At 40.1% G+C, this 11,752-nt stretch overlaps 1 protein-coding gene and 1 long non-coding RNA gene across 2 annotated transcripts in view; one reads left to right on the top strand and one right to left on the bottom strand.

Moving 5' to 3' along the window:
* The window catches only part of LOC110465298, a 36,184-nt gene extending 34,449 nt beyond the window's left edge, over positions 1-1,735 (bottom strand). Inside the window, exon 1 of the mRNA XM_021521010.1 lies at positions 1,601-1,735. The gene's annotated coding sequence lies outside the window, so the exon portion shown is untranslated. The remainder of the gene's footprint in view (positions 1-1,600) is intronic.
* Positions 1,736-3,304: 1,569 nt separating this feature from the next.
* Positions 3,305-5,862, top strand: LOC110465276. The gene is made up of 3 exons (XR_002464592.1): positions 3,305-3,583; positions 3,727-4,312; positions 5,802-5,862. It is a non-coding gene; the product is annotated as an uncharacterized LOC110465276 (long non-coding RNA).
* The last annotated feature ends 5,890 nt before the right edge of the window (positions 5,863-11,752 follow it).

Below are 11,752 nucleotides of genomic sequence, written 5' to 3'. Positions count from 1 at the left end.
CATACTGATGGATGTGATGATATCATACTGAAGGAGGTGATGTCATACTGATGGATGTGATGATATCATACTGATGGAGGTGATTATATCATACTGATGGAGGTGATGTCATACTGATGGATGTGATGATATCATACAGATGGAGGTGATGATATACTGATGGAGGTGATGTCATACTGATGGATGTGATGATATCATACAGATGGAGGTGATAATATACTGATGGATGTGATGATACCATACTGATGGATGTGATGATATCATACTGATGGAGGTGATGTCATACTGATGGATGTGATGATATCATACTGATGGATGTGATGATATCATACTGATGGAGGTGATATCATACTGATGGATGTGATGATATCATACAGATGGAGGTGATGATATACTGATGGATGTGATGATACCATACTGATGGAGGTAATGATGTCATACTGATGGATGTGATGATATCATACTGATGGATGTGATGATACCATACTGATGGATGTGATGATATCATACTGATGGAGGTGATAATATCATACTGATGGAGGTGATGATACTATACCGATGGTGATGATATTATACTGATGGAGGTGATAATACCATACTGATGGAGGTGCTGATATAAAATTGATGGAGGTGATGATATCATACTGATGGAGGTGATGATATACTGATGGAGGTGATGTCATCCTGATGGATGTGATGATATCATACTGATGGAGGTGATTATATCATACTGATGGAGGTGATTATATCATACTGATGGAGATGATGATATCATACAGATGGAGGTGATGATATACTGATGGAGGGGATGTCATACTGATGGATGTGATGATATCATTCTGATGGATGTGATGATATCATACTGATGGAGGTGATTATATCATACTGATGGAGATGATCATATCATACTGATGGAGGTGATGATATACTGATGGAGGTGATGATTCCATACTGATGGAGGTAATGATGTCATACTGATGGATGTGATGATGTCATACTGATGGATGTGATGATATCATTCTGATGGATGTGATGATATCATACTGATGGAGGTGATTATATCATACTGGTGGAGGTGATGATATACTGATGGAGGTGATGTCATCCTGATGGATGTGATGATATCATACTGATGGAGGTGATTATATCATACTGATGGAGATGATGATATCATACTGATGGAGATGATGATATACTGATGGATGAGATGATATACTGATGGATGTGATGATATCATACTGATGGAGGTGATTATATCATACTGATGGAGATGATGATATCATACAGATGGAGGTGATGATATACTGATGGAGGTGATGATATACTGATGCAGGTGATGTCATACTGATGGATGTGATGATATCATTCTGATGGATGTGATGATATCATACTGATGGAGGTGATTATATCATACTGGTGGAGGTGATGATATACTGATGGAGGTGATGTCATACCGATGGATGTGATGATATCATACTGATGGATGTGATGATATCATACTGATGGTGATGATGTTACATACTGATGAATGGTATATTTCGATGCTTTTTTTCGCTGATGTATATGTAAAATGATTCTATTTTAGATGATTAAATTTTACCGATGTAGGGGGTCTGTTCTCCCAATTTGTTCTTTGGTATCCCTTTCCTTCGTAGTTTTGATTGCGTGTGTGTAATATATCGTAATCGCTTTGTTTGAATTCTCCGATTGTGAAAAGTGAAAAGTCTGACTGGTATTGCGAGCTGAGGAAGCCTTTCAGGGATTCGTCATACTCTGAATTGAAAACCAACAACATCTCCGTGTCTCCTACAATACAGAATTAAACGTATTGTACTTCAGTAAAACAAGTTCAACAGATCGACCTATATGAAGTTCAACAGAAAATAATGAACCAGGAACACTGCGATGTCCAGATCAGGAATCTTACACTGGACCTTTTAACTATAGATCTACCCAGGTACATTTGTATATGCCTATGTTTTCAGATCAATCCAGTTCAGCTTTACTATATTCCTCCGCCCTCAAGGAAGAAGTTGACCTAGCAAACACATAAGACCCTATACCAAATTCCTGGGTTTTCCATGTTGGTCGCCAATCGGAACAGTCAATGGAAAATCCAACGGCCTGACCTGAATTCAGACTCGGGACCTCCGAGATCTAAAGGGCGCTATGACCAATTAAGCTACCTTGTCACCTCATTTATCGCTGCATAACTTAAAGAAACTATATATGCATTATTTACCTATCGCAAAAACAAATATTTAAAAAAAACCTTAAAATCATACACCTATAATTTGTCCTATTCATAGAATATTTAACATATTGAAAACTATAAAGCCAATATGTGACATCCATACACACATACAAATCTTAATAATCATTCACCGATTATCAATCCGTTTTTAAACATTAAAAACAATATTAAGAAACGATACATGTACTATTTGTCCTTTCTCAAACCGCATTTAAAACAACTTGTAGAAATAATACATTTAAGATGCATGTGTGTAGTGTATGCGTGTGTGTTTTTGGAAGCTGCGATATGTTCGTGTTTGTCCTCTTGTGATAGCGCGGAACTGATGCCGACTTTGTAATAAGTAACAAACAAAATTTCATACACCATGTAAAACTCATACACCTGTTGTACAACCTATAGAAATCACACACCTACAGAATGTATCATTTAAATCAAACATACATCAAATCACACCAATATCCCAGTACAGTATTTCAGATAGCCATTGGAAGCGCTAACTCTAAATGATTAGAAGGCAATAGCAATAACCTTGTATATTGTCTTTCGTATGTTCCGTTCTTTGGAAAGAACCCAAGGTGGGCGTTCTGCTATAGAGCTAACCGTGAGTTGGCGCTTAGGAAGGCATTACAAAGTATCATAAACAAACCAACTGTTACATCTAGATGCGTTAAATACGTTATTGTTGCTCGTGTGTTATCATACACGTCTTATGTACTGCAATAGTCCTTGGAAACGTAACATGTTTACATACACAATACAGTGTTCAGCTGTCAACTATTATATCTTCTTTATATGACTATTTCAATTTAAAATTTGTGTAAATTGTATTTTCGTTATATATATTTACATATATGCTATATATATATATAATGTATCACGCTCTCATCACATGTTATTGATTTAGTGGTTGATTAAATCCGAATTCGAACACGGTAGGCGCGACGTGCGATATGTATGATGCATATATCGTAGGGTCACATTTAATGTGTGGTACTAGTTACATGGAGTGTCTTTGTTTACAATGTATTGTGCGGGGTTTCCCCGGTGTCTATGTATAACCAGTAAAATGTGACGTAATTGTGTTTACCTGTATTGTACCCGTTTGTCCAGTTTGACCAGGGTGGGTCGATGGGCGTGTCGGTGAGTGAAATTGTGTCGGTGAGTGAAATGAATGCGCGAATGTGTGGGGTGTCATATAAAAGGAGTTACCTTAGCGGCGGGCGTTGCATTCTAGCCAGAGCATTTGACACGATCACCTTCGGGGATCAGCGCTACTTGACATGACGGGCCAATATTTCCTACTGCGTGGCAACATGCCGGTATCAGGTAAACAATACTTGTAACAGTAGTTGTTCTTACAATTTAATATTTTATCGGTCGAAATTCGTCGAATTCATTATTATAAAGAATAACTAATGGTATCTTGTATGAATTGGTCTATTGGTAATGTTGGCAAATTGTATTTGCAGGGGTTCCTTTGTGTTTCTGAATCCTGTACTATATCTGTACAGTATACGTCGGCCCGGGGAAATGAATAAATAAATGTATACAGAGAAATGGAGTTTGTCAACTGTTTTTCCTGCGACAAATGGCGACCACGACGAGACCTGGGAACCAAATTTGGAAAATGAAAACGACGTCACCATCACAGTTATAAAGGAACCCCGAGCGGACCCAGCGAACAACTGCTACACAGCCAGCTATGACCTGACATGTGCAGTTATTTATGAGGGAATGGAGGGAATGGTATGTTAGGCCAACTACACTTATCTCACCACCGCGGGAAGTCGTCTGTTAATGTGAGATAATATTTATTTAACACCGGTGTGAAGTGTATGGTATCACACAAAAATACGACGACCCCAGTTACAGTGAGTGCGCCAAGAAATATAGAGGAAGCGTCGACTCGACCAAGAACAACAACAACAACCGCGGAGCTCAAAACGCGCCCGGATGAATCAAACGCGAGAGTGACCAGGACGATCGAACTTGAAGTGAACAGTTTTGTGGGACGATTTGGAAAGCAACGACACTTTAAATTCACGTTTTTCATGGGTAAATTGGTTGAAATATTTGCATTTTATTCAGAATTTGATTAATATTGTATAGCCTATTTGTCATTGTTTGACCAAATGACCTGACGACCGGCACTTACTGACTAAACTGGGGTTACGTTGACGTGTTTGTGGTGGGGTTGAAAATATTATGTGTTGAAATCTGTGTGAATGTAGCGAGCACGAGGTTCTGAGATTGAAAATTTATGCTTCTATGTGTTTAATCCTGTATGTTGTGTATGTACATGTTATTCGTTTTATGTTTCTACATTAGTTATGATGTATATATATTAGCATTTAAAGGGGGAGTTACATAAAATCCTCTTTCACAATTTTCTAGTGAATCACCGACACCAGTAACCAGTTAATAGTAACCGGTAACTGCAAGATTTCCTCCCACATTTTTAGGGGCAGATATTTATTACAGTATATAGGTATCCAGATTCCTGAGTATCAGTAGTTTTCAAGATGGCTACAGGAGGCACCGTCGCCCCGGGCGATACTAAGGCTACAGGAGGTGAAGCTCAGGTAAGCGATATAGATCTTGTTAAGAAAATATTGGAAAGTGAAGATTATAAAGTGTTGACAAAAGAGGAATATGAACAACTCCTGATGCTAAAGGTAGGGAAAAGCGCCACAAGCACTCCAGAGCCTAAAATAGGGGGTAGAGGTAGGGCCAAGTTTGGTGGAGTTAGTCAAATCGAGGACCTACCGTCTCCAGGGAATCTCAGATTTAAACGTTCAGACTCCACGGATGGGGAATTCACGTTTTTGTCTAATGCTAATGGAACCCAGGGGAATTTACCCCGTCCGCCCAAAATATCGCCTTTCAGTGGAGATGACCAGAAAGGTGATGTCGGGTTTAATGTTTGGAAATTTGAGGTAAGGTGTATCCTGAGGGATGAGCATTATCCCCTTGCCACAATAAGACAGGCGGTACGGCAATCCTTACGAGGGACAGCAAGACAGATGCTGATACCATTAGGAGAGCAGGCGGGGTGCGAAACCATCATTAAAAAACTAGATGACTTATTTGGGAATGTAGCCACACATTCGGCTACATTACAGAAATTCTACTCAGAGATGCAGCAAGACGGTGAGACAGTAGTGTCATTTGCTTGTCGGCTGGAATCGCTACTTCAATCCGCCATTGATAATGGCCATATAGAAGATTCAGCACAAGAGGGCATTCTTAGGTCGAAATTTTGGACTTCACTGAGTAGTGAGAGGCTAAAAAACCAGACCAGACACAGGTATGACGCAAAACTTGGAACATTTGATGCTTTGGTCAGAGAGGTAAGAGCTGTCGATTTAGAAATAAAAAATGCTGACAAGGTAAAAGGGACTATTTCGAAGAAGGGTACTCAACACCAGCCTATGCAGGTGGATGGTGACCTAAATTCAAAGATAGATAAACTAGTTGAGCAGGTTACTGGTTTAACTAGTAAACTTAAGTCATTAGAGACTAAAGTTGATAACCATTTTTTCAGAAACACCCAAGGCCAGCATCAGAACAGAGGGTCATGAAACTACAGGAAGAATGAAGGGGACAAATTGCAACAGAAGAAAAATGATGCAGGTAAGGGTTCCAATAGAACACAAGCAAAAGAGTAACCTCCCTCATTAATGGGGAAATAGGGGGAGGTGATGGTAAGAACCCAAACATTGTCAGAAAACGATTGGTCGGAGAAACTAATGAGGCCATTATAGAGGTCTGCGGTAGTCCAGTCAAGTGTTTAGTGGATACAGGATCGATGGTTACCACATGTAGCGAGTTATTTTTTCGATCATTAACAGGAGAATTAGAGCTCAGAACGTTGGGGGATTTCGGCGTGGATGTATATTGTGCTGATGGTAGTACACTGCCATATTCTGGGTATTTTGAGGCGGAAATTTTGTGTCTGAACAGGAAGGAGACGGTGTCTGTTCCAATGTTGGTAGTACCCGAAACAAATTACAACAGAAATGTTCCTGTGATAGTTGGCACTAATGTACTCAGATTATTAGCACTCGGAGAGGCTGAGGGTTTGGAAGACGGCCTTCAGCAGTCTAAAGATTGGTAATTCTCTATTGGTAAGAACCACCAATAGGATTACTAAAATCGGTGCCGGGGAGATGTTGACTATACAAGGAATGGTAAGACAGTCTAAAAAACTTGACACGGTTGTGGTTGAGACTAGTGTAGATTCTCCTAATGGAGTGGTAGTATGTCCCAGAGTGGTGAAGTTGACCGCAGGCTCAACAGCTAGAGTGGCTGTGTAATTTGCAGGATGTGTAATTTGTTAGCTTATCCTATACAAATACCGCGAGGATCGGAACTTGGTACTTTGAGTGAGGTCAAGGTTGTTGACCACTGGAAACCTGAAGAACACGGTAAGGATATAGCGAGTGATCAAAACAACACCCCAGGTAAGTCTAGTAGTGAAACCTTAGACTTGGAGTCACTAGGGGTTCAGATTGATTCTGATAACTTAACCAGTACCCAGAGATTAAGAGTACAACAGGTATTGGGGAGTTGGAGCTCATTATTTTCCACAAGTCAGATGGACATAGGTTGTACAGGGTTAGTGAAACACGGTATAAGGCTGCACGATGACAGACCCTTTAAACTTCCCTATAGGAAGATACCCCGGCCATGTATGAAGTGGTAAGGCAGCATCTCAAGGAGATGAAGGAATCTGGTGTAATCGAGGATTCAATGTCTCCATATGCTTCAAACGTAGTGTTGGTAAGAAAGAAAAATGGTCAGTTAAGATTTTGTATAGATTATAGGACTTTAAATTCAAGGACTATTAAGGACCAGTACACGTTGCCAAGAGTTGATGACACCCTCGATTCTCTTGTAGGGTCCAAATTTTTCTCAAAATTGGACTTAAGGTCTTGTTACTAACAAGAAGTGATGTGTGATGAGGACAAGGATAAGACAGCTTTCTCTGTTGGTCCTTTAGGATTTTATCAGTTCAGGAGATTACCTTTTGGTCTCTGTAATGATCCATCGACATTTCAGAGGTTAATGGAGCGATGTATGGGTGACATGTGTCTCCGCGAATGTTTGATATTCTTAGATGATGTCCTGATATTTTCGGAAAATGTTGAGGAGCACATAAAAAGGATTGAGGCAGTTTTTAAGAAACTTAAGTCAAACGGTCTTAACTTGAACCCAACCAAGTGCGAGTTCTTTAAAACCAAGGTTAAGTACCTGGGACATGTGGTAAGTTAGCAGGGAATAGCTACCGATGAGGAGAAAGTAGAGGCATTAAAGTCTTGGAAACCATGCGAATCGGTTAAAGAGGTAAGGACTTTCTTGGGGTTTACAGGATACTATCGCAAGTTTGTGAAGGGATATGCAGCAATAGCCCGACCTTTAAATGATTTACTCATTGGTCATCCCACTGTGAAAACCAAGTAAAAGAAACCTAAAACTCCATTTGTTTGGTCGGAGGAGTGTAAAAAGGCATTTGAGCTACTCAAGGAGAAGCTGATGAGTCCGCCAATTCTGGCGTATGCCGATTACTCAAAGCCGTTTAAATTAAACACTGATGCGTCATTAGAAGGACTGGGAGCTGTGTTATACCAAAACCAAGAGGGTAAGGACAGGGTGATCGCATATGACAGCTGTGGTTTGAAACCTAGTGAGAAACTGTATCCGGCTCACAAACTGGAATTTTTGTGTTAAAAATGGGCAGTCACCGATAAGTTTAAAGATTATTTGTATGGTCAGCCAGAGTTTGAGGTGTACACTGATAATAATCCTCTTACATATGTCACAACATCAGCCAGGTTGGACGCAACAGGGCATCGTTGGGTCGCTGAATTGGCAAACTACACATTTAAGCTTATCTTTCGCTCTGGCAAGAGCAATGGTGATGCAGATGGGTTGTCACGTAAACCCGGACAAGGTGAGCAATGTGTATTTCCTGAAGTTGTGCGAGCTGTGTGTACAGCAGCCACTGTGCAGAGAGGTAAGTTACCTTTAGCTGAGACTTTAGTATTATGCAGTGCCGCACAGTTACCGGGAGCAGAACATGATCAAGCCTTATCAGGTGAGAACTTTAGTCAAGTTGACTGGTTAGATGAGCAGCAAAATGATGCTACTATACGGTGGGTAGTTGAATTGAAACAGTTGGAGACTAAATTGTCGGGAAATAAGTTAGCCAGAGACCCTATTGCAGTGAAGAAACTGTTAAAGGTCTGGGACCGTTTACAGGTAAGACGAGGGAAACTAGTTCATAGTAAACAATTTGACGGTGAGTATGTATGGCGTATTGTCCTTTCCCACAAGTGGAAGTCTCGGGTGTTGAAAGCTTACCACAATGATCAAGGTCACCAGGGCCGGGATAGAACCATATCTCTGATCCAACCAAGATTTTATTGGTGTGGGATGGAGGAAGATGTGAGTGAACAGGTGAGGAGTTGTGATAGGTGTATCAGAAGAAAAACTGCAGTGACAAATAGGGCAGAGATGGTTGGAAGTGTGTCGTCAGAGCCGATGGAGTTGGTTTGTCTTGATTTTCTATCACTGGAGAGTAGCAAGGGAGGCTACGAGCACATTTTAGAGATCACGGATAATTATACCCGTTACGCCCAAGCTATACCTACCATAAATCAATTAGCCACTACGGTAGCCAGAGTTCTATTTGACAAATTTATTGTCCACTATGGTTTTCCTGCCAGTCTTCACAGTGATCAGGGTAAAATTTTTGAATCAAAGATCATTCAGGAACTATGTAAGGTAGCTGGAACAAGGAAGTCTCGTACTACACCTTTTCACCCTCAGGGGAACGGCATGACCGAGCGATTTAATCAAACACTCTTAAATATCTGGGTACATTAGAGGACGAGGAGAAACAGAATTGGAAAGCACACGTACCAGCAATGGTTCATGCATACAACGCAGCAACTCATGTGAGTACAGGGTTTTACCCATTTTATTTGTTATTTGGGCGACAGCCTAGGCTGGCTGGAGATGCCTATTTTGGTTTACATGACCAGGAGTTTCCTCAGTTTCAACCAAAGATGGAATATGTAAGTGAGCTTAAGACTAGGTTACGGTTTGCTTACCGGACTGCTGAGAGATATGCCAAGAAATCTGGAAAATCCTATAAACATTATTATGACCTTCGGGTAAGGGATTCAGTTCTCAAGGCAGGAGACCGGGTGTTAGTATGAAATGTTAAACTAAGGAGTAAGTGCAAACTTGCTGATAAGTGGGAGAAATTGCCCTACAAGGTTTTGTCCAAACGTCACAAGGACCCACCAGTATACAGAGTTCGGCCCGAACAAGGTCCAGGTAGAGTTAGAACCGTACACAGAAACATGCTGTTACCTTACGCGGGACGGAATGAGGAGGAGCTTCAGGATGGAACTTCGAGTTCTCGAGTGGCTCCAGAAGGACGGCGTAAAGCAGTCACCACAAGGGCGGAACCACGGAAAGATAGCATGTCGTCGGGTTCAGGTTCAAGCTCGGAGGAGGAATACCTGTATAGACCAAGACGGACCCATAGAGGTTTGAGATCTATGTTGGAGAATAATATTCCTGACAATTTCGTTGAGAACAGTGAGAACATTGAGGACATTGAGAACAGTGTCGGTTATTGGAATGCCGGAGATACCAAGGATAAATGAATCCTCTCATGTCGGGTAGGGTGAGAAATCCTCCAGAGAGATATGGTAATTGACAAATGGGTCAAGTAGTAGAGGGGGATTGGATTTTATATCAAAATAAATGAAGGGACGGAGTGAGATTTGTAAATAGATGTCTAATTTAATTTGCTGAAAAGCTACAAACTGCAATGCCAGTTGTGGTTCTTGTGGGTTGTTTTCAGATGTAGGAATTGTGTTAGAGTCGGTCCTTATCATCTTTTCAGATGGAGGAATACTTTTAAATAGATTTTAAGATTTGTTATGTTTGTCAGGCGGATAATAAATTTCTGATTTGATATTTATAGTATCTTTCCCTGGTATCGTGTTCAGGGTATATCGTCATGAGAAATGATGTGTTCTAAAGTAAGCAAATAATTTTGCCCAGAATAATATTTGGCTGATATATATTCTTTTGTTTACAGGTACTAATGTTTAGCTTATAGTTGTTGTCTTTACAGGGTTACAACTAATATGATGCGATAATCTTGTATTAAGGTGCTGACAGCTGAGTACAACGATTGAAATATTGTTTATTAATTTGAGACGTCGAGACGACATCTTTAAACAGGGGGAGGATGTCGTAGGGTCACATTTAATGTGTGGTACTAGTTACATGGAGTGTCTTTGTTTACAATGTATTGTGCGGGGTTTCCCCGGGGTCTATGTATAACCTGTAAAATGTGACGTAATTGTGTTTACCTGTATTGTACCCGTTTGTCCAGTTTGACCAGGGTGGGTCGATGGGCGTGTCGGTGAGTGAAATTAATGCGCGAATGTGTGGGGTGTCATATAAAAGGAGTTACGTAAGCGGCGGGCGTTGCATTCTAGCCAGAGCGTTTGACACGATCACCTTCGGGGATCAGCGCTACTTGACATGACGGGCCAATATTTCCTACTGCGTGGCAACATGACGGTATCAGGTAAATAATACTTGTAACAGTAGTTGTTTTTACAAATTAATATTTTATCGGTCGAAACGCGTCGAATTCATTATTATAAAAATAACTAATGGTATCTTGTATGAATTGGTCTATTGGTAATGTTGGCAAATTGTATTTGCAGGGGTTCCTTTGTGTTTCTGAATCCTGTACTATATCTGTACAGTATACGTCGGCCCGGGGAAATGAATTAATAAATGTATACAGAGAAATGGAGTTTGTCAACTGTTTTTCCTGCTTTTCCTGCGACACATAGCTTGTGTAGCGTTTGGAATCCCTGGAATTGGCTTTTGTTTACAAAGCAGAACAGGTATATCATGTGTGTCGGTGAGAAAAATTCTTGTCTTTGAATATTTTAGTTTGTCCCATAAACCTCAAGTAAAATTAATCATCTAAAACGCTTTGTAAAAAAGTTTATGGTGCTTTCTTCAATAACAAAACCAAATCATCCTGAAATCCTGTCACGATAACTGGAGGTATGACTTATCCTTTATCGATTATAATAGCAGTCTATAAGTATTGTTTTCAAATATAAGGAGATTCAAATCAAACTTTGCACTCATAAATGATGCCTTTCTTTCCTTGATTACACATGTAATATATTTAACTGAAGAACACCTGCTTCCTTAAACTTTCCTCGTTTTTAATATTGATTTTCTTCGTTTTTAGATAAATATCGGAAGGCAGCGACATCTTAACGAAAACAAGTAGCAATGAATGAACAGTATTTAGCAATATGTAAAAAATTCCATGTATCGACCGGAATCGAAAGGCTATAATAGGTAAATTAGAACATGATCTTTTTAATTATCAAGAAATGTAACCGAATAGACTGCACTAAAAGTTAACAACACACTGAA

This window comes from Mizuhopecten yessoensis, unplaced genomic scaffold (assembly GCF_002113885.1).
Source record: "Mizuhopecten yessoensis strain PY_sf001 unplaced genomic scaffold, ASM211388v2 scaffold11069, whole genome shotgun sequence".
Classification (NCBI taxonomy): Eukaryota; Metazoa; Mollusca; class Bivalvia; order Pectinida; family Pectinidae; genus Mizuhopecten; species Mizuhopecten yessoensis.
This window is presented reverse-complemented; position numbering and strand designations above follow the sequence as displayed.